Source organism: Cetorhinus maximus, chromosome 12 (assembly GCF_964194155.1).
Source record: "Cetorhinus maximus chromosome 12, sCetMax3.hap1.1, whole genome shotgun sequence".
Lineage (NCBI taxonomy): Eukaryota > Metazoa > Chordata > Chondrichthyes > Lamniformes > Cetorhinidae > Cetorhinus > Cetorhinus maximus.
The window spans coordinates 84,546,459-84,563,051 of record NC_135890.1 but is presented as its reverse complement, the minus strand read 5'-3'; the positions used below and the strand labels follow the sequence as shown (position 1 = coordinate 84,563,051).

Here is a 16,593-nt window from a genome sequence, read left to right as displayed (position 1 = left end):
TCAGCCAAAATCAGTAGAACCAGAGCAAAAAAAAGTTGCGATAATTTTAAGCGCAAATTGGGCTTCTGTGATCATTTGCATTCCCTTAAAAAATTGTTCTTGAAGCCAGTCCCGTCTGCCAAACTGACCACACCCCCAGACTAACTTAATGACCATGGCAAGCTTCCTCTAATTGTGCCTGTTTACAGGCCTTCAAGGAGGTTCTTAAAATTAAACTTTTTTAGGTCGCTCAAAATGGGGATCTAATAGATATCTTCTAAAAGCTTCCAAGGTTATATTTTCTAATTTACTAAGAAGCTGACTGCACAGCAATGTAAAGTAGATGGTACTGTGTAGCTTTTTAGTGTCATTTTCATTTATTCAAAATCGGGTTAGTCACTGGTGGTGGACTTTGATTAAAATGCTTTTTATGATAATTCCATTTTCAGCTGCATTAATAAAACCGCATCAGATTTAACTCAGATATTTCAAGGAATATTTTGCGATGCAAAACAAAGAAGTACTTAAAAAATGAACCTTCTAAAACACTGCACAGCTGTGCTGATGCATGGAAGATTTTATGTTCGGCGATTTGCAAATGAATTAGTGCAAAAACACAACCCAAAAAAAAACTTCTCAAAACAAGCATGATTTTGACCGCAATTTGCACCTGACTTGCCGATTGCACTCAAAGCAAAAACTCCAGGCTTAAACAGAAAATGCTGGTAAAACTCAGCAGGTCTGGCAGTATCTGTGGAGAGGGAAACAGAGTTAACGTTTCGAGTCCATATGACTCTTCTTCAGAGCTAAAGCTCTTTAGTACTTGGGTTAATAGTTACCTGGAAATGTTAGACAGATTAAAACCAGGTCTCACATCTGGGTGATTCCACAACTGACCATTCAATCGCCATGCCCCCCCATACCCGACCACCCAACTGACTACCCCAAACCTCTCCAACTACCCCACAACCCGATTACCCACCCTGACCCAATCCAACTACCTGCCTGATCCAGCCCATCTACCTCCCGCAACCCAACCCGAATACTCCACAACCACCCGATTACATGCCCAATCCAATCTGACTACTCCTGACTACCCCCAGATGCTGCCAGACCGGCTGAGTTTTACCAGCATTTTCTGTTTTTGTTTCAGATTTCCAGCGTGTGCAGTATTTTGCTTTTAACTCCAGGTTTAAGTCTCTTGATCAGATATGGGGCGGGGTTGTTGCACTTGCTCGACAATCGTGGGTGATCACAAGAATTCCAAAATCTTCTCATTAACAAAGCCATTAGTTACAGCAGATTGTGATATGGGTTGAGAAGTTCTGAAAAGCCATCTTACTGCTACATTGTGGGTTCTATTCTAAGTACAATCTGTTTTATTGAAAGCAGTGAATTTGTGCTGTATCTTATGTCTTTTTCGGCTGATATGATCCTGCAGTGCTCCACAGGTGAGTATACAGAACTTTTATTGTTGCAGCATTTCTGAGCTTAATGGCCCAAATTTTCTGGTCTCCAGATCATCGGAGACCAGACGTACAATGGAGATGCGTGTCAGGACCCTGTAGATGTCCTGCGCAATTCCCCTGCTCCCCGGGACCCTCTACGAATGTCTCCAACCCTGATTCAGAGTCTGAGACTTGGGACAGCTCTACAGTACTTAGCTTAATAGTTACCCAGGAAATGTTAGAACATCTGGGTAATTCCACAACTGACCTCCCCAACCCGATCACCCAATTACCCCCATGTCTCCCTGACTACCCCAACTACCCCGCAACCTGATTAACCACCCCGACCCAATCCGACTACTGGCCTGTTCCAACTCGACTACTCTCTCCACCCCCCCCCACCCCCCTCCACCCACCCAACCTGACTACTCCACAACTACCTGATTACACCCCCAATCCGATCTGACTACTCCCTACTACCCACTCCCCCTAACCTGACTGTTCCTGACTACCCAAATAATGCCTAAATACCTGCCCAAATAACCCTGACCTGACTATCCACTCACCCACCTAACCACTCACCCATCCACCACCTTACACCTCCTACCCATTCACTCACTCACCCATTCGCTAACCCACACTCAAAGACTGAACCTTTAAACTGTTTCCTGTGGTAGATGGGTCAGTAACCAGAGGACACAGAGAGAAGGTGATAGGCAAAAGAACTAGAGGCAACATGAGAAATTTGTTACTAATGCAGAAAGTTGTTGTGATCTGGAATACAGTGCCTGAAAGGACGGTGAAAGAAATGCAGCTATAACTTACAGAAGGGAATTTGCCAAATACTTGAAGTGAAAAAATTTACAGGGCAATGGGGAAAAAGCAGGGGAGTGGGACTAATTGGGGAGTTAAGGTGTCTAAGACTAGGGGACATGGTCTAAAAGCTAGAACCAGACATTTCATGAGTGAAATTAGGGAACACACCTTCACTCAAGAGGGTGGTGGATCTTTGGCACTCTCTTCCGCAAATGACAATTGACTCTAAATCAGTTGTTAACACTTAGATTGATAGATTTTTGCTAGTCAAAAGTATTAAGGGAGATAGGGCAAAAGTTTGCTATTTTCTTTTCCCATCTCATGTGAAATGGTTTCTCCTATAACCTCCTTCAGCTAGGAGAGCAGAATACCCAGAGTCATAAGCCTTTTGCACTTCCGCTGTTGTTCTGTGTTAGGCTGGCAGGATACATTTCATGATTAAGGATCTACCTCCCAAACATTAACCACTTTTAAAAAAATTACTAGATGCCGACAGATTAGCAGATTGTATTTTTATTTCCACTTTTAAAAAATTTAGTTGTTTTTACTCCCACTTCCATTTCATTTCATTAGCGGAAAGAGCTCCACTTCTGAGCCTTGTGAGATGCACAGTAGTAAAGATGTTTCTCATGGCTTTGACATTGTTTACTGGGAGTTGAGGAATAAGGTCAGCATCGAGTTTCAGGGAGGAGATAGGATTGAATCAGGAGGAAAATTGACATGGAGGTCAAGGGTTGGGTTGACAGTGACAGTAATGTAGGGAATGGGATCATGGAATTGGACTTTGGGCCCCAACAGAGGCTACAAGACTGCAGATGAGTCATGGACAGTACAATGGGTGTTTCTTTATTAAATCCATTCTCTATCCTCCTCAAACCATAATTCACATGATTCAGTTGGAAAAATTACAACAGCTGGTACTTTAAAGACATTTTCATCTTCCATTTTCTACAGCCTTTATGCCAAAAGCACTAATGCACCTTGCGGTCCACCATCTTCTCTCACATCAGTTGTATTCATTGCTATTCCCAGACAGAGGAATACGAGAGCAGATCCTTATTGCACATGAGCTGACTGCCTGGGCATAGCTTGCAAAGGAAAACCAGGCAGGTCCATAAACCTAAGAAAAGAGGTGCCATTGGTTTGAAGAACTGATGAACCTCAAATTCATTAAGGCCTGAAATATCACCAACCTATCATGGCTGAAATGTGGGAGAATAAATAGCCACACAACTACTTTCATGACATAACACTAAGAAAAACACGTCAGGAAAGCGATAACAGAAAATATTGGGAATGCAGGGCTGTCAGCATGTTTAAAGAAGAAAGACTGGTTAATAATATACAAAAGACCCTCTGCTTTGCCCAGCTTGTTCTAAACAACAGCAATGCCATGTGTATCACAATATATACACTAGCCATCTCACCTGAACACTACAAAATGCTCTGTGCTGGTGTCAACACTTGTTAGAGCTTTGACATTGAATTCCTTTACACGCACTGTTTTACATTCTATGCAAGAAATTCCCCTCCTGTAACATCAGGAAGCTCCATGTGTTCTGATTGAGGAGATGATTATGGGCATTATTCCATATACGTGGACACCAGAAACCTGTAGGCCAACAGTCCTGGAGGTTACACCTTCCAGTGCTCTTTAACACTAACTCTAACATTAGGCCATCTAATTAGTATGGGGTCAGCAGGTGCTGATGTCATTGTAGAGGCACATCTCCAGTACATGCCTGCCCAATGCAGCTGGAAAATCATCAACAACAATTATCACTTGTATTTATATAGCCCCTTTACTGTAATAAAAAAAACCCCAAGATGGTTCACAGGAGCATTATGAAACAAAATGTGATGTCAAGCCACATAAGGAGATATTAGGGCAGATGGCCAAATGTTTGGTCAAAGAGATAGGTTCAAGGAGTGTCTTAAGGAGCTTGTTAGATGCTTAAGAAATGTTTTTTAAAAATTATTACGTGTGCGCTGTGTTTGGTAGTTGTTTTGTCAACCCTGCTAACAAATTTGCATCCAAAGCAATCACATGTCTGAAAGGTGCCCCATAATTTTTTTAGCAGGTTGTTCACAAGGATGGAAAAGGCATTTCAACCCCTTTTGTAGAACCAAGTAACATAAAACTCTGTAAAATCTATAGAACAGACATAATTTAATCTGAGATTTTGGTGCCCTGTTATCAGTTGTTTTAGCTTATAATATTGCTAGTCTGATATAAAGTGTTACTTGTAACATAGCCTTAATAACAATAACGTTGACAAATGTAATGTTTATTATAAAGATAAGAGAATGCCTTTGTGCCTATGTTTTACTTGGTCTTGATTACTTTGCTTACAGTTCTGCCTTTTCTCTGTTGCAAGCTTCTCATTATTTCAAGTACAAGCAACAGTTCATTTTTCCAGGTAAGTAATCTTTAGTTGACCATTATTCCTTTCTGTGGCGCAAACACAGTTTGCACCTTTTGATGGGTGTTATACAACTGAAGTCATATTCTTAAGGCACATTTTTTCCCCTTTAATTATTGACATTTGGAAATGCTTTAATGAATTAAACCGTGTGTCTGTCATTGCCGTAACTGGCAAGGTCCTTTGATAAATATTTGACTAGGACGCATGAATAAATTCATAGTTTCTATTTGATTTCCCCAAGATTAAGGTATCTCCTTTTAATATGTGCCATGTGCTTGCTTTGAGGTCCTTCAGAGGTTTGGTGTTCTTTATTTGATGTAGAATTTATGATTGCTTTTTTAAAATTGTTGCTTGTAATTTCTCCTCTCGTCTAACCTAATGTCTTGTTCCTAGACGTCACACCTGAGGTACAAAGCCGAACTCCACAAGTTATTCTGCATCCAGTCAACTCTGACCCCATGTAAGAGATTTTGATACTGGCTAATTTGAATAAAGTTTCAGTAAACTTTGTAATATTAAGCATTTGTACAGTCTGCAGGAATACTGAACGACCTATAAAATGTAGAGTGGTATGGTGACGTTTTGCCATGCTGAATTATTGTAATACAGTGTGAGGAAGGTGCTCTCACACAGATAATTTCTCACACAGCGAGTTTTCAGTGCTACTTTGCCACTATAGCCAAGGCTGCTAGTGCAAGCTGGTGTTTTCAAAAGTGGCTGTGAATTTGGAAAGAGGCTTGTTTTGGTTTGTCTCTCACATCTTCCTACGTGATTATGGAACCCTATTGGCACTGGGCATAGATCACAGCACCTAAGAGCTGTCTGCTCTCCAGAGAGGAGAGTACACCAAATACCTTAACAAAACAGCCCCAAGCCATATAGATGTTACAAAGCCTGCTTCCTAGTCATTTCATGTGTACGCTCACTGACATATTGTCTTAATAGCATCAGTGGCATGTTAATATACACAATTAATGAGACCAAGGACTGCATTAAGGAAAATAACTTTTTAACATGTTAGTTTTCATCACGGGATACTCTCTCACTTACTTATGGCATCAAGGAGCCCTAGCAAAACTGGAGTCAATGGGAATCAGGGGGAAAACACTCTGCTGGTTGGAGTCATACCTAGCACAAAGGAAGATGGCTGTGGTTGTTGGAGGTCATCATCCCAGCTCCAGCACATCACTGCAAGAGTTCCTCAAGGTGGTGCCCTCGGCCCGGCCATCTTCAGCTGCTTCATCAATGACCTTCCTTCCATCAGAAAGTCAGAAGTGGGGATGTTCGCTGATGATTGCACAATGTTCAGCACCATTCACGACTCCTCAGATACTGAAGCAGCCCATGTCCAAATTCAGCAAGACTTGGATAATATCCAGGCTTGGGCTGACAAGTGGCAAGTAACATTTGCGCCACACAAGTATCAGGCAATGACCATCTCCAACAAGAGAGAATCCAACCATTGCCTCTTGGTGTTCAATGGCATTACCATCACTGAATCCCCTACCATCAACATCCTGGGGGTTACCATTGACCAGAAACTGAACAGGACTAGCCATATAAATACTGTGGCTACAAGAGCAGGTCAGAGGCTAGGAATAGTGTGACGAGTAACTCACCTCCTGACTCCCCAAAGCCTGTCTACCTCTACAAGGCACAATTCAGGAGTGTGATGGAATACTCCCCACTTGCCCGGATGAGTACAATTCCCACAACACTCAAGAAGCTTGACACCGTCCAGGACAAAGCAGCCCGCTTGATTGGCACCATGTTCACAAACATTCACTCTCTCCACCACCGTCGCACAGTAGCAGCAGTATCTACAAGATGCGCTGCAGAAATTCACCAAGGCTCCTTAGACAGTGCCTCCCAAACCCATGATCACTACCACCTAGAAGGACAAGGGCAGCAGTTAGATGGGAACACCACCACCTGGAAGTTCCCCTCCAAGTCACTCACCATCCTGACGTGGAAATATATTGCCGTTCCTTCACTATCGCTGGGTCAAAATCCTGGAACTCCCTCCCTAACAGCACTGTGGGTGTACCTGCGCCACATGGACTGCAGCGGTTCAAGAAGGCAGCTCACCACCGCCTTCTCAAGGGCAACTAGGGATGGGCAATAAATGCTGGCCCAGCCAGCGAGCCCACATCCCATGAATGAATAAAAAAAGATTTATGTTAGGTTACTTCTGAACATCCATATTTAAATGTACATTTCCCTTGGGTTTTTTTTTAATATTACAACTTAGGAAGCACTGTCAGAAAAATTCAACCCAACTTTAGAAACATCTCCAAATGACGAAGGATGTGCAATTCCGATTCGTGGCAGTGCTGAAGACGGTACTAAGGAAGCTGGATGGCCTCTGGGTGAGGTGTGCTGCACCTCCACTGTTATGGTGTTGCTCTGCACAGCGCCCTCCCAGGCTTTGAATAGTGTTTGCACGAGTGTACCCTGTGTGTGCCGGAAGCCTCTGAATTAGTGCTGTCATGTCGTTACTCAGCCCTACGAACTAATTGGGTGCTCTATTTAAAAACTTGGGCCACACAGGCCCTGTCATATATTCCCTTGTTAACCACCAAAGAACATGCATTCAGCTGCAAGAGGGTCCCAGAACTAGCATTATTGAAAGGGCCAAGGACCCAACTTGCTGGTATGGTAAGTTAGAATAACCTTTACTCTTGCGAAGTCTCTGGAAGTACTGTGGAGTATTCTTGAAGACGCTATTGAGAATTCCTGCATTTGACAGGAGTCTGAGGGAAGCCAGATGATTTGGTGACCTGTCTACGCAAAGGCTGCAACAGTGGGTGGGGCTGCAGCTGAAGTGCCTCTGGGTCAGCAGCAGGGCATAAGATAAACCAGAGGCTTCAGAGAGGGCAAACCAGTTTCCTCTGCCAAGTTGGAGCTGGACTCCTGCATGTTCCTTAACAGTGACAGGAGGCTGTCTGGCAGGCCTGTCAATTCACCCATCTCGGAGTGCATGCTCATCAGCGTTTCACCGCATGCTGTCCCATCAAGGTCTTCATCTCAGTCCCCAGTAGCAGAACTTGTCTGCGACCTCACTCTCCAAAGAACTGACACACAAACTATCCTTTCTGTCTGGCCCCCCTGCAACCCACTATAGCCCACGGACTCACCATGTGCAGTTCCCAACTCTACATTCCTCTAAGGTACATACAATGCCAGTATTGGAGCTGGTGAATACCAGTGTCCGATGAGGTGATAGGGTCGTTTCATAACTTCTCTTCTGTTCCTTTCTCGCCTCCACCTGGTTGTGCTGCGGCTGAGCAGGTGACAGTTCCTGGGCGTGTGGATGCAGGAAATGGGAAAGTGGAAGGTTGGTGTAAGGAAAGTGGAGTGGGAAGCAAGAGGTCCATAATCACATGATTAGCAGCATGCTGATCATATCAGATAGAAGGATGAGGGTGATCTGGGTATTGAGAGGGGTATAAGGCATGAACCAAGGGCTGAAGTAAAGAAAATAACTTTTTAACACATTAGTTTTCATCATGTGATGCCCTCTCACCTATTTGCTATTAATATGTTAGGTTATTTCTAAACATCCACATTTAAATGCACATTTCCCTTGGGCTTTTTTTAACATTACAACTTGAACAGCACTGTCAGAAAAATTCAACCCTACTTTTGAAACACCTCCAACACTGCCATCGTTAATGTTCTCAACAACAGAATATTTGAGAGAGCAGAATGTCAGTGATTGTGTCGCACTGTGTTCAGGTAATATGCTTATCGCAGCTGAATAACTGGAGGTTTGCGGGAGCTGGGTGTGAGGTTGGCATCATCAGAATGTGTGTGAGGGTGAGGTGGAGTATCTGAATGTTAGATGTGAGTTCTGCGTGCCAGAGACTGGCACTGGGTGAGCGATGAGGATGTAGTGCATTCTTCAGCATGAGAGGCTGGTAGTGTAGTGGGTAGAGGATGTCATTTGACAATGCATTCACTGACTTTGACCGTGTATGTGAGGTTTCCAGATCTCTTGGGGCACTGCTGCTATATCCTTGGGGCACAACACTAGGAATTGACCTGATCCCTGTCCCTTCTGAGCGTGTTCTTTGACCATGGCATCTCTCCCTTGGTCGATTTCCATGACTAAAGCCTCCAGTACCATATCCCTGAATCTGGGAGCCTCTCTCTGTCTGGGTATTCTTCATAATTGGAACAATAGCATTAAATAGCCACTTCTGATTCAGTGCAGCTTTCCTTTAAGAGGGGAAGACTGCTTTTAAGAAGAGCAGGCTGGCTGCACCACGTTCTATCAGCTCGCGCTGCTTGACCCTTGCTGAGCACAGAGGCAGCCAGCAGTGCAGGACCTGCTTTGGACCAACATGGCAATCAGATAAATGAGGAGGCAGCACCAACTTTATGTGCTGCCTTCTTCCACGTAAATTGTGACCCCCCCCCTCACCTAAACTACGCATGAACCAATTTCTAGCCCCAAATATATCAGGTGATAGGTAATCTGAATAACTAAAAGTAAAGCAGCCTGCAATAATATCAGACATCAGTTGACTTTATGCAGTCCTTAGGGTTTAGGATGTCCATTGAATTCTTCAATTGATTACCTTTAAAGCCCTTATAAATATAAGTGAATATTGATCAGTTAAGTTAAACGATTTGTTTCATCACGTTAGTTATTTTTGCTCCATCTCATTCAGAAGCCAGGAAAGTAATTTTAAGTTAATCTGCCTGGCAAGAAACTGACAAAATCAGGTTGGCTGCCTATTTTACACCCCAATATTTATAAGTCACATTCACATATAAGATTATAACATAGCAATTATAATGAATGCAACAGGAAGTTAATGCTGGAGTTTTCATTTTGAAGCAGTTGGGCAGCTGAAAAACTATCAGACGTGTTTGTGGTTTTCTAGAGTCCATTTCCTTCAATTGTTTATCTTATTATTAATATTTCATATCTGAATAAGTTGCTGTTCCTGAAATTTCTTGGACTCACTTTCTTTTCATTGCTCACTGGGAAAAGTTTTACGCTGACCAGGCAGGTGCGCGCCCGGCCTAATCAGATGTGAAATCACACGAGATGACGTCGGGCAAGCATCCCGACATCATCCCGCGCTCACGTGATATTTCGGTCAGCGGGCGCACGGGTACCAGAGCCATGACCGCCATCAATTAAGAGGCTAGTTAAGGCCATCAAAAAGGCAATTGACCAAGATTTCACGTTGCCCGTGTGATTTCGCGCTCGTCGCACGGGCATAACGAGCAGGCAAGTGGCCAACATTTAGCAAAACCTCATCCGGGGGTGGGATAAAAAGGTTCTGCAGCATTGCCAGTGTAAGTAGTGAGGAATTTAGGAGATAGTTTGTTGCTGGTTGCTTATTGGCAGCTTCATCTCTGTTCAGGGCTTCGTTGTTACCATTTCCAGGCTTTATTTCAGGACTCATTGGTGTCTCCAAGGCCCCCGGAGGATTCAGACCGTGTGGACCCTTCCAGGTATCAGAGAGCCTTCTGTAACCCTAGTAATGGAGATTGTGGTCTCCACTGGAGGCACCTCCTCTAAGGATGAAGAGAAGGGCAGAAGGGAGAGGAGGCCAGGTGTCCCTATGCAGCTTCCAGAGGAGTGACCTGTGGGAGGAGAAGTGCAGGCACAAGGGGCGCAGGGCCAGCAGGGAGTCCAAGGTAGAAGGGGCCACAGAATACGCCACTATCCTGCTGCCAGGATTTACAGGCAGCGATGCAGCTACCTCAACATGTCTGAGGTGCAATGCCAAAGGAGGCTCCGCCTTTCCAAGGAGACTGTGACCTCCATTTGTCGGATGATTGGGCCTGGGATAACCTCCAACTGTGTGGGTAGACACCTCATACCAATGGCTCTGAAGATCACAGTGTTCCTCAACTTCTATACATCCGGCTCTTTTCAGGGGTCAGTGGGGGATCTGTGTGGAGTGTCCCAATCAGCTGTCCGCAGTTACGTCAAGCTGGTGACAGAAGCTCTGTTCAGGCGGGTTGTGACATTTATTCACGTCGGTACAGACGAGGCCAGCCAGGCTGAGCGAGCCAGAGGGTTTGCAGTGATTGCTGGGTTTCCCCGCATCCGGGGTGCCATCGACTGCACACAAGTGGCCATCAAGGCGCCAGCCGGTCAGCAGGGTGCCTTCGTCAAAAGGAATGGGTTCCACTCCATGAAAATGCAGATAGTGTGTGATCACAGGATGCAGATTCCGCAAGTCTGTGCAAGGTACCTCGGCAGCTCCCATGACGCTTATATCCTGAGGCACTCATAAAGTGCCAAGGCTCTTCAGTGCTCCAGCTCGACTGGGTGGATGGCTGCTGGATGACAAGGGCTATCTGTTGAAAAAGTGGCTTATGACATCTCTCCGCCACCCAAGAACAGAGGCAGAGCAGTCGCATAACAGAAGTCATGCCTCCACAAGGATGGTGATAGAGAGGATCATAGGTCTTCTGAAGATTCACTTCTAATGCCTGGACCGTTCAGGGGGTGCACTCCAATACCCCCCCAGAGTGGATGTCACTGATAGTGGTTGCATGCTGCACTCTCCACAATCTGGCACTAGCAAGGGGGGACCCACTGGAGGAAGAGGGTCTTGATGCAGCTCCACAGGCCACAGAGGATGAATCCAGTAGTGAGTCAGAAGAGGAGCACGATGAGGAGGACGCTGAGGGCATGGAGGCAGACCTCGGTTACCTCCAGGGAGGCAGGAAAACCAGGGATGCCTTGATCCAACGCTCTTTCAGCTAGATTACCAAAGATCAGCTTCAGCCTCATGCCAGGGCTGCCGCTTCCATCCTGGATGTCCGAAATGCCCCTGTCATGTGAACCTAAAGTCCAGTCAGTGCCTGTGTAATAAGGTTTAGGATTATATACTGGCATTCACTGCACCAAAAAATAAAAGGTGAAGCATACTCAAGCCATTACAACAAAATAAAATTTAATGTTATTGTCACATTGAAATCATACTGACATGACCGTTACTGGTGTTGATGTCCACACCAATAGACATATAAACCAAACATAACTGAACAGAAGATCAACTGTGAACAGCCCCTCTTGTGCTCATGGTGCCTTAAACTTATGTTTGCGAGTGCTATGTCTTGGTGCCCCCTCCCACTTTGCTGGCAGTGACATTTAAGACAGCCTTCCTACTCTGCTGTCATGTTGGCCTTGGTGACCTTGGTGGTCGTCCTCTGGCCAATGGAGCCTGTGCTGGCCCGGCCTGGGAGGGAGCGGCCAGTGCCACGGCTAGCATCTCCCCAGTCATCCCAGCCTCATCAGATCCACTGTTACTAGCAGAGAGGCGGAGGAGCTTCTGCCATGAGCACCCTGAGAGGAGCCCGCAGAGACAACAAGCAGGTCGTGCACCAATGTGAGGTCGCTCTGGATCTCCCTGCTTGCTATTGATGGACGGGTGCCTAGCTGGGATACTGGGTGCCTCACCCATCTCCCACACGGATAGTGACCACCTGAAGTCATTGCCTGTGTGAGGGTTTGCAGGTCCGAGCACAACCCCAGGAACCCCTGATTCTGTTATTGGAGCTGTGTCCCCATGAGAGTCGACACTCTCTCAATGGAGGAGGCAGTGCGCTCGGCCATGTGGGTCAAGGCAGTGCTTATGCTCTGCATGGACTCCGCCACAACAGAGACCATGGCACACAGACCCTCATGGATCTCTGCCAGATCCTCTTGCGCATCCCGCTGGACATCCAGCATCTGCCGCCTAATGGATGAGTCCAGAGGCTCATCATCTGCCTTTGACACAGCATTGCCCTGGTCTCCTGCAGTCCTCTGACTGCTGGTGCCCTGGGCACTCTCTGCCTCCACCTGCACCTCAAGCAAGTATGAGGTGCCCTCAGCAATGTGCACCGGCAATGTAGCCGACGATCTAACGGCTGCCGAACTGCTGGTATCTGCGCTGGTGCCTGGTTCAGAGAGTGGGTGTGGTGCAGGTGCATCTGAAGCCAGGCGGTCCTCTGACGTCAGGAATGGCTCTTCGGGATCCTGCAAATGAGCATGTACTGGTGAATCTAAGGGAGCAAAGTACATGTTATTAGTTAAAGTCATCACACTGTCACTGTGCATGCCAGGCACCCTGGTGAGACAGTGGAGATCTGCATCATGGTGCCATCGTCGTTCAATGATCAATGGGGATCCAGTTTTGAGGCTTCCATCAATGAAGAGACTACACTAGAATGGTTGCACAATCCGAAACTCTCACCTCTGTGCACCGCATTCTTACATTCATCTGGCACCCTGGTTGGACAGGGAGCCAGTCTTCTGAGAATAGAGATGCATAAATAGCTAAATGTAGCAATGTAAACGGTGCAAGCAGAGTACTGGAGCTCATTTCTAAATTCAAATGTGGGGTGGTAATGTTAAGTTTAAATAGAAATTTGGTTTAACCAAACTTGGAATGCTGTGCCCAGTTCTGGTGTAAAAGGATGTTGAAGCGCACAAAAAGATTACAGAAGAGATTTTTAATAATTGAGCAAACGCAATTATCAGGAAGAACCAGAACATAAGAAATAGGAACAGGAGTAGACTGTTCAGCCCTTTGAGCCCGCTCTGCCATTCAGTGAGATCATGGCCGATCTTCAACTTCAACACCATTTTCCTGCACTATCTCCATATCCCTTGATGTTGTTAATATGTAGAAATCTATTGATCCCTGTCTTGAAGATACTTAATGACTGAGCCTCCACAGTCCTATGGGGCAGAGAATTCCAAAGATTCACCACCCTCTGAGTGAAGAAATTTCTCTTAATCTCAGCCCTAAATAGCCTAATCCTTACTCTGAGGATAGCACAGGCTGGTGCTTTTTCACTGGAAAAGGGAAGATTAAGAGATTTAATAGATGCTTTTAAAGTCAGGAAGGGGTTTGACAAGGGAAAAATGGTCCAGAACTGGGGGCCATAAAAATAAGCTACTCATGGATGAGAATTTCAAACTTGTAGTGATAGAAGCAGACAGAATTAACTCATCTAATGGCTGCCTTGATGCATACATGGGAGAAGGGATTCAAGGGATATAGTATCAGGGAGGGAAAATGGGGATGCGGCTTAAACCTGTTGTGTTGAATTGCTTGCTAATGTGCTGCAGATTTTATATAATTCTACATGTTTTGATACACATCCATCACACTTGGGTGTGACACTTTCACACAGAAATTTCTATGACATTCTTTTAAAAAAAATTTAAACAAGAGCCGATCATTCCCAATATTTTGAGAAACTTCCCCAACAGGTAGCTCAGGAAAAAAAAATATGAAAAGCAAAGCAAGCCTATAATTGACCTGAGAATTTGTCCAATATAGCCACACTGGGAGAGGTGCAAAACAACTTTGCGAGGATGATATCAGAACTGAGAGATTATACCTATCAGGAAAAACTGAACAGGCTGACCTTCTTTTCTCTAAAAGGGAAGATTGAGAGGTGACCTGATAGAGGTCTTTCAAATCATGAAGGGGTTTGATGGGTAGACATAAAGAAGATTTTTACACTTGGGAAGAGTCTAAAGGGATAACAAACAATTCCTTATTATATCCAATAAGGAATTCAGGAGAAACTACTCAGAAAATGTGAAACCCAGTACCCCATGGAGTTGTTGAGGAGACAGTCAACAATATCTGTCAGATGATAGACCCTGAGATCTCCGCAAACTGTGTGGGTGGACACCCAATGCCAGTGGCTCTAAAGGTCACAGCTGCCCTCAACTTCTATGCCTCCAGCTCTTTCCAGGGGTTGGTGGGTGATCTCAGCGGAGTCTCCCAGTCAGCTGTCCACACTTGTGTTAAGCAGGTGACAGACGCTCTATACAGGCGTGCATTGACTTTCATCCACTACTGCTGGGACGGGGCCAGCCAGACAAAGCGAGCCAGAGGCTTCGCAGCCATTGCTGACATCCCCTGAGTCTAGGGTGCAATAGACTGTACACACGTGGCCATCAAGACACCAGCAGGTGAGCCCGGTTCCTTCGTCAACAGGAATGGATTCCACTGAACGTGCAGATAGTGTGTGATCACAGGATGCTGATTCTACAAGTCTGTGCAAGGTATCCAGGTAACTCCCACGACGCTTACATACTCAGACACTCTCTGCCCTGACAAGGGCTATCCCCTCAAAAGGTGACTCATGATGCCTCTCCGCCATCCAAGAACAGAAGCTGAGCAGCGGTACAATAGGAGCCACGCCTCCACAAGGGCTGTGGTGGAGAGAACCATCGGTCTTCTCAAGATGCGCTTCCGATGCCTGGACCGTTCAGGGGGCGCACTCCAATACCCCCCAGGTCGTGTGTCGCTGATAGTGGTTGCATGCTGCGCTCTCCACAATCTGGCACTGGAAAGAGGGGACGCAGTGGATGAGGAAGACATAGGCGCAGTTGCTCCGGATGCACATGATGAGTCTAGCAGTGAGTCCGAGGATGAGCACGCACAGGAGAACACTGAGGGGGTAGACACTGACCCAGGCATACTCGGGAGGCAGGGAAATCCAGGAGGCTTTAATCCAAAGAACCTTCAGCTAGCCCACTACAGATGGACCTTCAACACACGCCAGGGCTGCAGGCTGCACACTCAATATCTGAATGCTAAATCAGCCTGGATGCTAACATTAACATTAACATAAGGCCCTTGTCAATAAAGCTCAATGTCGAGGGTCCCAGAGGACTGAAAAATCGCTAATGTAACCTCCCTGTTTAAGAAGGGTGTGAGGCAAAAGACATGCAATTACAGGCCGCTTAGCCTGACCTCGGTCATTGGTAAGATTTTAGAGTCCATTATTAAGGATGAGATTTCAGAATACTTGGAAGTGCATGGTAAAATCGGGCAAAGTCAGCATGGTTTCATCAAGGGGAAGTCATGCCTGACAAATCTGTTAGAATTCTTTGAGGAGGTAACGAGTAGGTTAGACAAAGGAGAGCCAATGGATGTTATCTACTTGGACTTCCAGAAGGCCTTTGACAAGGTGCCGCACAGGAGGCTGCTCAGTAAGATAAGAGCCCATGGTGTTAGAGGCAAGGTACTAGCATGCATAGAAGATTGGTTGTCTGGCAGGAGGCAGAGAGTGGGGATGAGGGGGTCCTTCTCAGGATGGCGGCCGGTGACTAGTGGAGTTCCGCAGGGATCAGTGTTGGGACCACAACTTTTCACTTTATACATTAATGATCTAGATGAAGGAACTGAGGGCGTTCTGGCTAAGTTTGCAGATGATACAAAGATAGGTGGAGGGACAGGTAGTATTGAGGAGGCAGGGAGGCTGCAGAAGGATTTGGACAGGTTAGGAGAATGGGCAAAGAAGTGGCAGATGGAATACAACGTGGGGAAGTGTCATGCACTTTGGTAGGAAGAATAGAGGCATAGACTATTTTCTAAATGGGGAGAGAATTGAACTTGGGAGTCCTAGTCCAGGATTCTCTTAAGGTTAACTTGCAGGTTAAGTCGGTAGTTAGGAAGGCAAATGCAATGTTGGCATTTATTTCAAGAGGACTAGAATATAAAAGCAAGGATGTGCTGCTGAGGCTTTATAAGGCTCTGGTCAGACCACATTTAGAATATTGTGAGCAATTTTGGGCCCCGTATCTCAGGAAGAATGCGCTGGCCCTGGAGAGGGTCCAGAGGAGGTTCACGAGAACAATCCCAGAAATGAAAGGCTTAACATATGAGGAACGTTTGAGGACTCTGGGTCTGTACTCGATGGAGTTTAGAAGGATGAGCGGGGATCTGATTGAAACGTACAGAATACTGAAAGGCCTGGATAGAGTGGACGTGGGGAAGATGTTTCCATTAGTAGGAGAGATTAGGACCCGAGGGCACAGCCTCAGAGTAAAGGGAAGACCTTTTAGAACGGAGATGAGGAGAAACTTCTTTAGCCAGAGAGTGGTGAATCTATGGAATTCATTGCCACATAAGGATGTGGAGGCCAGGTCATTGAGT

At 45.7% G+C, this 16,593-nt stretch overlaps 1 protein-coding gene across 1 annotated transcript in view; it reads left to right on the top strand.

Annotated features, from left to right (window-relative positions):
- LOC144687212 (kinase suppressor of Ras 2-like) overlaps positions 1 to 16,593 on the top strand; it is a 153,055-nt gene that overhangs the window by 22,510 nt on the left and 113,952 nt on the right. The window contains exons 4-5 of the mRNA XM_078552983.1: positions 4,622 to 4,663; positions 5,063 to 5,129. The gene's annotated coding sequence lies outside the window, so the exon portion shown is untranslated. The remainder of the gene's footprint in view (positions 1 to 4,621; positions 4,664 to 5,062; positions 5,130 to 16,593) is intronic.